The sequence below is a fragment of the Schistocerca piceifrons genome, chromosome X (genome assembly GCF_021461385.2).
Source record: "Schistocerca piceifrons isolate TAMUIC-IGC-003096 chromosome X, iqSchPice1.1, whole genome shotgun sequence".
Taxonomy (NCBI): Eukaryota; Metazoa; Arthropoda; class Insecta; order Orthoptera; family Acrididae; genus Schistocerca; species Schistocerca piceifrons.
In genome coordinates, this window is record NC_060149.1 from 361,987,172 (window position 1) to 361,998,643 (window position 11,472).

General features: G+C 45.4%; 1 protein-coding gene across 1 annotated transcript in view; it reads right to left on the reverse strand.

Annotated features, from left to right (window-relative positions):
• Positions 1 to 9,507, reverse strand: part of LOC124722941 (rho guanine nucleotide exchange factor 17) — a 649,460-nt gene extending 639,953 nt beyond the window's left edge. The window contains exon 1 of the mRNA XM_047248104.1: positions 9,491 to 9,507. The gene's annotated coding sequence lies outside the window, so the exon portion shown is untranslated. The remainder of the gene's footprint in view (positions 1 to 9,490) is intronic.
• Between the last annotated feature and the right edge of the window lie 1,965 nt (positions 9,508 to 11,472).

The window sequence follows — 11,472 nt, forward strand, 5'->3', positions numbered from 1 at the left end:
TAAACGTTCTACTTGTGTTACCTTTCCATACTTCGTTACCAGTGGTTGGGTGTCTGTGGATTTTGTGTCCATGTACTGCGTATTTTCATATGAGATTTGTAGTCCTGTTTTGACTGAGATTTCGTGTAGTGTCTCTAGAGCTTCTTCGGCTTCTTTTCATGTATTTGTTATGAAGGCTATATCATCAGAAAAGGCCACACATGTTACGCTATGTTGACGGTTCTATCGTCATGTCTCCCTGTCCTTACCCCATTCACTCCTTTGTCCCATGTCCTCATTATTTTCTCCAAAACCGAGTTAAATAGAGTGGGCGACAGGCCAATTCCCTGTGTCACTCCTGTCTTGATTTCGAATGGTTCCGAGGTCTTTCCCATGAGCTCCACTTTAGATGCTGTATTTGTTAATGTTTCCTGAATTAGCTTACTGGTCTTTTTGTCTGTCTTCATTTCCTCCAGTGTGTTGATGGGAGTTAGAGAAACACTCATAAACACACTGGAAGAAATGAAGACAGACAAAAAGACCAGTAAGCTAATTCAGGAAACATTAACAAATACAGCATCCAAAGTGGAGCTCATGCGAGAGACCTCGGAACCATTCGAAATCAAGATAGGGGGAGACAGGGACTTCTAGACTTTCTTGAGGCTGATGAATGTACAAAGTCCCAAGTTTTTCGCAATCCAAGTTTTTTCACAATCCAATTTGGTCACTGTCACAAATGATGATTATGATGATGAAATGATGAGGACAACACAAACACCCAGTCCCTGGGCTGAGAAAATCTCGAACCCGGCCGGGAATCGAAGCCGGGACCCCGTGATCCAGAGGCAGTAACGCTAGCCACCAGACCACGATCTTATTAACAGAGTTTATTATAGTAAGTTAAATTGAGGCAATTGGCGACATGCAAATAATCACATGTCCTTTGGTATATACAATTTCACTGCAGGCAAAACACAACAGTTCATAAGTCACGGCTAAAGCGTTTGGATGAGGGCTCGTCTTCTAGTGCCGCCGCGGCTAGGCGGAGCGGCACTTATATTCTCTTCGTATAGGGGCCGCTCCTGTCTTGGTATTTTTTTTTTTTTTTTTTTTTTTTTTGTTTGTGGTGTTAGGGCGCAAAACTTCTATGCTCCTGTCTTGGTGTCGTCACAGTCAGCGTACTATTGGCTAATGGTCGACATGCCGCCGCCGGCCGGGGTGGCCGAGCGGTTCTAGGCGCTACAGTCTGGGACCGCGCGACCGCTACGGTCGCAGGTTCGAATCCTGCCTCGGGTATGGGTGTGTGTGATGTCCTTAGGTTAGTTAGGTTTAAGTAGTTCTACGTTCTGGGGGACTGATGACCTCAGAAGTTAAGTCCCATAGTGCTCAGAGCCATTTGAACCATTTGACGTGCCGGCGCTTGATATTACGCCAGAACACAATTGAAGAATGTTATTTGGTCGGATGAGTCACTTTTCACACTGTTTCCACTTTCTGGCCGAGTTTACATCCTAAGATTGAAATATGGCAAGGGTTCAGTGATCATATGGGAGCCATATCGTGGCCTTCCATGGGCCCAATGGTTACTCTCCAAGGTCGCATTAGTGCAAAGGACTATGTGACCCTTTTTGCTGATCAGGTCCTTCCTCTGGTACAATGTTTGTTGCCCAGTGGTGATACTATGTTCCACGAAGGTTGGGTCCCTGTTCACAGAGCTCGCATCTTCCGGGTCTGATTTTGTGGGCATGAGGATGAACTGTCGCATCTCGCCTGGCCACCACAGTCACCAGATCTCAACACTATTGAGCCTTTGTGGTCTACTTTGGAGAGAATGGTGCGTGATCGCTATCCACCTCCATCATCGTTACCTCAACTTACCACTATTTTGCAGGAAGAATGCTATAAGACTCCCTTGAAAATCTACAGGACGTGCACTTATCCATTCTGAGTGACTGGGAACTGTTTTGAATGCCATCGAGTTTTCGACACCGTATTAGGCGTGGTAATGTGATGAGTTTCTGGTGTTTCCATATTTTTGTCCAACCCTCCTAGCTCTCGTAAACCTGAGAGGCGCTACGTACTACAGTGAAAAAGAAGATTAAGAATCACTTAGGTGACTGTTATTTTGGCTTTAAGAAAGGTAAAGGCACCAGTGAGGCAGTTCCGACGTTGCCTTTGATAATGGAAGCAATGATATCTTCATTTGATTTGTCGATAAAAAAAAGCGTTCGACGGCGTGAAATGGTTCACTGTATTAGATATTGTCAGGAAAATAGTTGTACACTACGGGCAAAGACAGGTAATATACAATATTTATGAGAGCCAAGAGGGAATGAGGATGCAGTCCTTCTAGACTACTCTTTAATATGTGTATTGAAGAAGCAATGGCGGAAATAAATAAGTTCTTGAGTGCGATTGACAGTTAAGGTAAGAGAATATCAGTGACAAGATTCGCTGATGTAATTTTTCTGCCCAGTACAAAATGTTGTATGACATTATTTTCTGGGATATGCAGCAGCCTAGGGGAAAGGGTGTTCCTTCTCTGCGCACATTGTTCCCTTTCCCTGAGGATATGTGAGTGTAGAGTTGTGCTCTACCAGAACTACGGTTTGGTAGTTTTCGTATAGTACACAAAGTGGGAGGATTACCTTTAGTATTTTAGAACTGATAGGGAAAGAAACATATATGAATGTGTAAGCGATAAAATGTGAGTCAACGAATTCCCTTTTATTTTGTTTGTTTGGTTTTTTGTTTTGCACGTAAGTAGAACAGCAGATCATTCAGTGTTAGCCCATTGTATATTTTACGTCCTTACGGAATACTAACTGCATTTAATAAGTAATAAAAATTAGCTGACCGCGTAACATCTGTTCTTTTATGCAACCAAGACGATTACTTTTAATGCAAGTGCAGTTTACGTGCCCAAAAATAAACAAACTCTGTACAATTATTGTTGTTGTTGTATACTCAATAGAGCGTTCTTCATCCTGATCAAAGGCAATAGGTCTCTGTTAGTATCGATAAGTGCGAAAGTTGTGTATGAATAACAAAAACCTGTTTTATGTAAATTTAACGAGGTATTGAAGCCATGCTTGATATGTTCTTGTATCGCGACTTTTTAATTGTATCTCTTTTTAAGGTAATTGCATTTTTCACCGTTATATGATAAATCTATATTGTTTTTTATTGTTAATACAACATCCCTCTGTCTCACATTAGAAATAAGCAATTTTCGAGTGAAACCTGAATTAAACATTGACATTTCAATTTTACTACAAGTAATGTTTATTTTTAAGTAATAGAAAGGAGGATAAATACGTAGAACAAAAATGTTCTGTAGATTAAGCGGTCCTCTATATATCACCCAGTGTTCAGACGTTTCACCGCTTCCGGTTCTAGGGGAATCCAGTAAGACATTGATCGCATACGTAAACAATGCGATCGATGAGGGGTACAGACCGATAGGTATGCAACACGCCTAACGTACAGGTACCGCTGCGTCGATCTTAACTTAGGCTACTAGGAAAATTACCATAGTCTACGCTTACTTACGATAATTTACGGTAGGCTACGGTAGTTTTACAACTCTATGTGCGAGTTTTGTCATGTGTGCATTAGTGAAGTGTTGGTGGATGTAATGGATGCAAGTATGGTGTCGTGTTGTGTGATGATGATGATGATGATGATGAGAGAAGGGAGAGATTGAAACCCGGTACCAGCACATAACCTACTCCTTTCGAATAGCACCAACGGGACCGCCAAGCTTAACGTCTCCGTGTGACGGATGGATCACCATGAATAGTGTCACATGCCCTCTCTTAATGTGACACTGCAGACAAGACTTCCTGGCGCGAAGACGAATGATCAGGAACTTTACCCCACCACTTCTCGTATTCCTGCCAGCCGAATACTGGTAGCGAAAATTTCGTCCCTCATCAGGATTCGAACTGACTTGCCTCAGAGTCGAACGCTACGTTATTATCTGTGAAAGAGAATAAGAATTATAGGACCTACTGATTCGAATGTGCAGTGTACCTAGCACAGAATATGGTTTGAGAATAAACCAAAGAAAAACAGAAGTAATGAGGAGTAGCAGTAATGTGGTTAGTGAAAATCTTACCTTAAAAACTGAGGACTAGGGAGTAGACGAAGTGAAGGGATTCTACTAAGCTGGGGGCAAAATCACGTATTACGGGCGAAGCAAAGAAGACAGGAAACGTAGACTAGCATAGTCATCGAGGGCATTTCTGGGTAAAACAACTCTACTAGTATCAAACATAGGCATTAATTGAAAGCTAGGTAGACTGATAGGGTACGAGGAGGTTCTCCGCACAATCAGCGAAGAAAGAAACGTGTGAAAGTCACTGACAAGAAGATGGCACAGGGTAATAGGAGATGTTTTAAGGCGTCAGGGAATAACTTCCATGGTACTACAGAGAGCTGTATGGGTAAAAACAGCAGGGGAAGATAGATTGGAATATACACGTATTAGTGGGCATTAATATGGGGTGTGTCCACCTTTCGCCTTTATGAAGGCTTGAACTCTGCTCGCACACTTTCAATGAGGTGTCTGATTGTCTGTGGAGGAATGGCAGCTGATTCTTCCTCAAGAGCCGAAACCAGGGAAGGTGGCGATGCTGGACGTTGGTTGCAGGAACGAAGTCTACGTTCCAACTCGTCCTAGAGGAGTTCCACTGGGTAAGGGTCGCGACGCTGAGCAGGCCAGATCATTTGATGAATGCTATTCTCTACGAGCCACTACCTTATCACAGGGTGCATTTTCACGCTGATACAAAGAATCGTCGTCTCCCACATGATTCTTTACTCCACACAGTACACAGTGCTGTACAGCGCGTTCAAAACCTTCCGTATTTAGGGTGTTGTGAAACACAATAAGGGGACCACGTCCTAACAATAAAAACAATATTCCTATACTGTTACACCACCTCCTCTGTGCTTCGCTGTTGGAACTACACATGATGGCAGGTAACGTACTGCAGGAAATCGCCAACTCAAGTGTCGCTTATGTGGAGCTGATCGATCCTTGTACCCATTCTTTTTAACTGTGTTCGCACAGTCATTGCACTCGCTGGACTGCTGGTAGCAGTTCGGAACTCCCGAGTGACTCCTTCCGCTTATTTAATGCGTTTTTCCTGCAACCGCCCTCGCAATACTTTACGGTTCCTGACGTCAGTGCATTAGGTCTGCCTGACCCTTGGTTTAGCTGTGGTTGTTCCCTTGCATTTCTACTTCACAGTCACATTAGCAAAAGCCGACTTGGGAAGCTGCAGAAGGGTTGAAATGCCCATGAATTTGTTACTCAGGTGACATCCAGTGACTAGTCCACGTTCGAAATCATTGAGCTTTCCTGACCGACGCATTGTGGTGTTATAGTTTCTCTACTGACAGCGTAATTCTTCCCGCCTCCTTCTAGACTGGCGGCTTCTGTTCTCGTGACATCTAATTATCGATTCCGCATTACACAGTGGTGTCCGAATACTTCTGATCAGATAGCGCATGTGCTAAGAGAAAATCTGAAACAACGAATCGGCTTGTTCCCTATATGAATTAGAAGGGCGCTAAAAACACTGAGGTCGACCAGCATATCGATAACCCTTCTCGTGTCATTTAGTGGTGAACTAGCTGAGTACCCGTCATTGCCCGGGTATGTATTTATTGCAATCTTCTATCAGTCCAGCTCCTCCTGCCCTCTCTCTCTGTCCAGTTGCTCCTGCCCCTCTCTCTGTTCATAACCTCCTGTCTCCTCTCTCTCACTATGTCTTCCTCTCCTCGCCTCTGTCATCTCTTCCTCTTTCTGCCCGTTTCCTCGTCCCCCCTTTCTCTGTCCATTTCTCCCTTTCTCTGTCTCTCTGTCTGTCTCCTCCTTCTCTCTCCATGTTATCACGATCAGCCCAATAGGAGGCAGGTGATTCTTACACCCACAGTATTTCTTTCCAGATCGTAAGTAAATGTTTACCAAATTTGGTTGAAATCGTTCCAGGGGTTTAGGATGAGCGTTTTATCCGTGGCTTTGCCCACGTACGCACACGTCCGTCAAATCTATTTTACATATATTTAACATATTTCACGCGTATTTGTACACATTTTTCATCTGTATCTGTAGCGATTTCGGCCCTGCACTTTCATTTTCACGCAGCTCATTGTTTATGACGATGTATCTCCTGAACTATGTGTGGTTCGATGATATAATTTTGCAGGTACTTCCAAGGCTACGTGCGCCTACAGTCTGCGAAATGTTTTGAGAACAGAGTTAAAAGTAAAGAAGTAAAAAATTAAAACGTCACGCTTCATGCGGCAGTTTTACTGCACGAACAGCGAAAATGTAGTAAGCTATAAACTTTTTTCCTTTCATCAACCTGTGGCCGGTCGCTGTGGCCGAGCCATTCTAGGCGCTTCAGTCTGAAACCGCGCTGCTGCTACGGTCGCAGGTTCGAATCCTGCCTCGGGCATGGATGTGTGTGATGTCCTTAGGTTAGTTACTTTTAAGTAGGCCTAAGTCTAGGGGGCTGATGACCTCGGATGTTAAGTTCAAATGGTTCAAATGGCTTGAGCACTATGAGACTTAACTTCTGAGGTCATCAGCCCCCTAGAACTTAGAATTACTTAAACCTAACTAACCTAAGGACATCACACACACCCATGGCGAAGGCAGGATTCGAACCTGCGACCATAGCGGTCGCGCGGTTCCAGACTGTAGTACCTAGAACCGCTCGGCCACCACGACCGGCCGGATGTTAAGTCCCATAGTGCTTAGAGCCATTTGAATCATCATCCTGTGATGGTCGTCAGCGAGAAAATGCCTCTTAAGGATTTGGAATTAAGTGTAAAGTTTGTTTCAAGTCTCTAAGTGTTCTCAATCTCAAATAATAGGTGAACGAAGTATGTGTATTCGCGCGTCGTGTGCTACTCTTCCTTTACACCCTCACCCCCGACCCTTTCATAAGTACGTGGTTTCTACCCTCACAGCGATGACTTGCAGACAGAAAGTGATAAGTGTACCATGTTTGGATGGCATCAGTCAAGTAGTTTAGGAGGAGATGAGGAGAATATTTACAAACATATCTAGATACATAAATCCATTTTTATAATACAAGGCGTTTCAAAATCAATGTTCTGATTTCAAAATTCCATATTTATTGATAAAACTTACTAACAACATGGGATGAATTGTAAAATACTCACAAAAATGTTAAAGTTTTAGCTATGCTATCACAAATGCTTTGTGTCCACCGGCAGCAGCACGAACAAAATCAAGACTATAGCTAAATTCGTCATAAACCTTATACATTTTATATGCTTTTACAGAAGTGATGGCGGCTATTATTCTGTTCTTCACTTCTCCTACGACACGAGGTTAAGGGGACATGAACACACTTTCCTTCACATATCCCCACAGGATAAAACCGCATGGGGTCAGTCCAAGGATGCTGGGTAGTGTTTCGGGGTCCCGTGCACCCTATCCAGCGTTGCGTCAGAGAGTCATTGAGAAAGTGACGTACGTTGTTGTGACAATGTGTGGAGCTCCTGAAGATGTGGAAAAAGCCAACACCGCAACATCTGGAGACAGCATATTCTAGTCACCATCATCAAAGCTGCAAGGTCAAGTTGGACTCCTACCTTTACACAAGCCGGCCGCTGTGGCCGAGCAGTTCTAGGCGCTACAGTCCGGAACTGCGCTGCTGCTACGGTCGCAGGTTCGAATCCTGCCTCGGGCCTGGATGTATGTGATGTCCTTAGGTTTAAGTAGTTCTAAGTGTAGGGGACTGATGACCTCAGATTTTAAGTCCCATAGCGCTTAGAGCCATTTGAACCATATAAACCTTTAAACAAGCATCCTGTGCCTTCAAACTGGCGATACCAGCAACGAATGTTTTTAGGTGCAGCCGCACGGGATTAGCCGAGCGGTCTGATGCGCTTCAGTCATGGACTGTGCGGCTGGTCCCGACGGAGATTCGAGTCCTCCCTCGGGCATGGGTGTGTGTGTTTGTCCTTAGGATAATTTGGGTTAAGTAGTGTGTAAGCTTAGGGACTGATGACCTTAGTAGTTAAGTCCCATAAGATTTCACACACATTTGAACATTTTAGGTGCAGGCGGATCAGTGCAAAAAGCCAACGAAAAGCATGCTGAAAGAAATCACTCACTAACTCTTTGCAAACTGCAGCACACAAAACGCCTTCTGCTGAACGGACACCGTCTTACTTCTGACGGACTGCAAACTGAGAAAAACGCATTGAGTGACATCTAACGGCGATTTTTTTAAGCTCAAGGCCACGCCCAATCAAACAACGCACATTTCCTTGCCAGCACGTCCCACGTTACGTCCAGATCAGGTATTCCTTTCTGTATGGATGTGTGGATTCCGTACTACGTAGTGGTGTTGGAATATTTTTCACGAAACAGTGTATCCAACAAATAACTGAGGATACTGGGTATACAGGGTGTTACAAAAAGGTACGGCCAAACTTTCAGGAAACATTCTTCACACACAAATAAAGAAAAGATGTTATGTGGACATGTGTCCGGAAACGCTTAATTTCCATGTTAGAGCTCATTTTAGTTTCGTCAGTATGTACTGTACTTCCTCGATTCACCGCCAGTTGGCCCAATTGAAGGAAGGTAATGTTGACATTGGTGCTTGTGTTGACATGCGACTCATTGCTCTACAGTACGTTTGGGCAGGCATTGTTGGTGATGTCTTGATTGGGCCCCATGTTCTTCCACCTATGCTCAATGGAGCACGTTATCATGATTTCATACGGGATACTCTACCTGTGCTGCTAGAACATGTGCCTTTACAAGTACGACACAACATGTGGTTCATACACGATGGAGCTCCTGCACATTTCAGTCGAAGTGTTCGTACGCTTCTCAACAACAGATTCGGTGACCGATGGATTGGTAGAGGCGGACCAATTCCATGGCCTCCACGCTCTCCTGACCTCAACCCTCTTGACTTTCATTTATGGGGGCATTTGAAAGCTCTTGTCTACGCAACCCCGATACCAAATGTAGAGACTCTTCGTGCTCGTATTGTGAACGGCTGTGATACAATACGCCATTCTCCAGGGCTGCATCAGCCCATCAGGGATTCCATGCGACGGAGGGTGGATGCATGTATCCTCGCTAACGGGGGACATTTTGAACATTTCCTATAACAAAGTGTTTGAAGTGACGCTGGTACGTTCTGTTGCTGTGTGTTTCCATTCCATGATTAATGTGATTTGAAGAGAAGTAATAAAATGGGCTCTAACATGGAAAGTAAGCGTTTCCGGACACATGTCCACATAACATATTTTATTTCTTTGTGTGTGCGGAATGTTTCCTGAAAGTTTGGCCGTACCTTTTTGTAACACCCTGTAGATGCTACTCTGAGATGAAGGGGATGGCACAAGTTGAGAAGTCGTGGCGGGTCGCATCACAGTAGACAGAGGACTGATGGCTACGCGTAAAGGATAAATAAAACGTAGGACAAGTGTAGCGGGGACTTACGGGCTTGGCGGGCGGCGCGCTGGCCGCTTGTGGCGCAGGAGTGGGCGTGTGTGCAGACGGGGGCGGCGCAGCCGACGCTGGAGCCGCGGCAGCAGCCGCAGAGCCCGCCGGCAGCGGAGAGACAGCGACGGCGCCGGTGCGCGGAGGTACGGGCGGCGGCACGGCCGCGCTTAGCCGCAGCCGCACGCCGTCTTTCGTCGAGAAGCTCATCCTCTGCTCTCACCACCTGCCAATCCTCATTTCGACACTCCGCGTCTCCTCATCCGTCCCTTCACTCTGTAACTATACTGCCTCTTACTCGACGTCTTTCAGATAGGCCGATTCTGTGTGTTCAGGAAAAAAAAAAACCTTCTCGTTAACGCTCACAGGATATATGCGCTATTTGTACAGCCATAAAGCAGCTTCTCAGTAATATTTGATACACGATACTTGCTGTAGTGAACTGTGCCCGAGCAGAACGTCTCTGGTAACCTATTCGCCAGTTACATCGAGACACTCGGGTAGCGGCGACGTATAAAGCCGCACACGAGGCGACGCCAGTAATTTACACACTGGCGCTCGACATTCAGTTCGGGAGTAACCTATCCCTTAAATCCGGAAAGCTGCACCTCGAAGTTTTGTCGTACCTGCGAAAAGCGCTTATATTTAGTTATACGGCAGGCTAAGCAAATACGGTAGGCAATCAGCGGAGCAACTAAAACATGACATGCAGCGTACTTAAATTCGAACACAGACGTAGAAGCGGAGATAGCAGACAGACGGTAGGTTAACAGGTCTCAAAATGAAGCTGCGATACCAGGCTGTTTATAACATAGAAACACACATGCAACAATAAGGCAGAGGGGACAGACAATATTTGCTGCGCCATATGCTATTGTCGTTTAGGGCAAAAGTACACTACTGCCCATTAAAATTGCTACACAACGAAGATGACGTGCTACAGACGCGAGATTTAACCGACAGGAAGAAGATGCTGTGATATGCAAATGTTAAGCTTTTCAGAGACACCTACAACGTGCTGACATGAGGAAAGTTTCCAACCGATTTCTCATACACAAACAGCAGTTGACCGGCGTTGCCTGGTGAAACGTTGTTGTGATGCCTCGTGTAAGGAGAAGAAATGCGTACCATCACGTTTCCGACTTTGATAAAGGTCGGATTGTAGCCTATTGCGATTGTGGTTTATCGTATCGCGACATTACTGCTCGCGTTGGTCGAGATCCAATGACTGTTAGCAGAATATGGAAGCGGTGGGTTCGGGAGGGTAATACGGAACGCCGTGCTGGATCCCAACGGCCTCGTATCACTAGCAGTCGAGATGACAGGCATCTTATCCGCACGGCTGTAACGCATCGTGCAGCCACGTCTCGATCCCTGAGTCAACAGATGGGGATGTTTGCAAGACAACAACCATCTGCACAAAAAGTTCGACGACGTTTGCAGCAGCATGGACTATCAGCTCGGAGACCATGGCTGCGTTTACCCTTGACGCTGCATCACAGACAGGAGCGCCTGCGATGGTGTACTCAACGACGAACCTGGGTGCACGAATGGCAAAACGTCATTTTTTCGGATGAATCCAGGTTCTGTTTAGACCATCATGATGGTCGCATCCGTGTTTGGCGACATCGCGGTGAACGCACATTGGAAGCGTATATTCATCATCGCCATAGTGGCGTATCACACGGCGTGGTGGTATGGGGTGCCATTGGTTACACATCTCGGTCACCTCTTGTTCGCATTGACGGCACTTTGAACAGTGGACGTTACATTTCAGATGTGTTACGACCCTCGGTTCTTTCGATCCCTGCGAAACCCTACATTTCAGCAGGATAATGCACGACCCCATGTTGCAGGTCTTGTACGGGCCTTTCTGGATACAGAAAATGTTCGACTGCTGACCTGGCCAGCACATTCTCCAGATCTCTCACCAATTGAAAACGTCTAGTCAATGGTGGCCGAGCAACTGGCTCGTCACAATA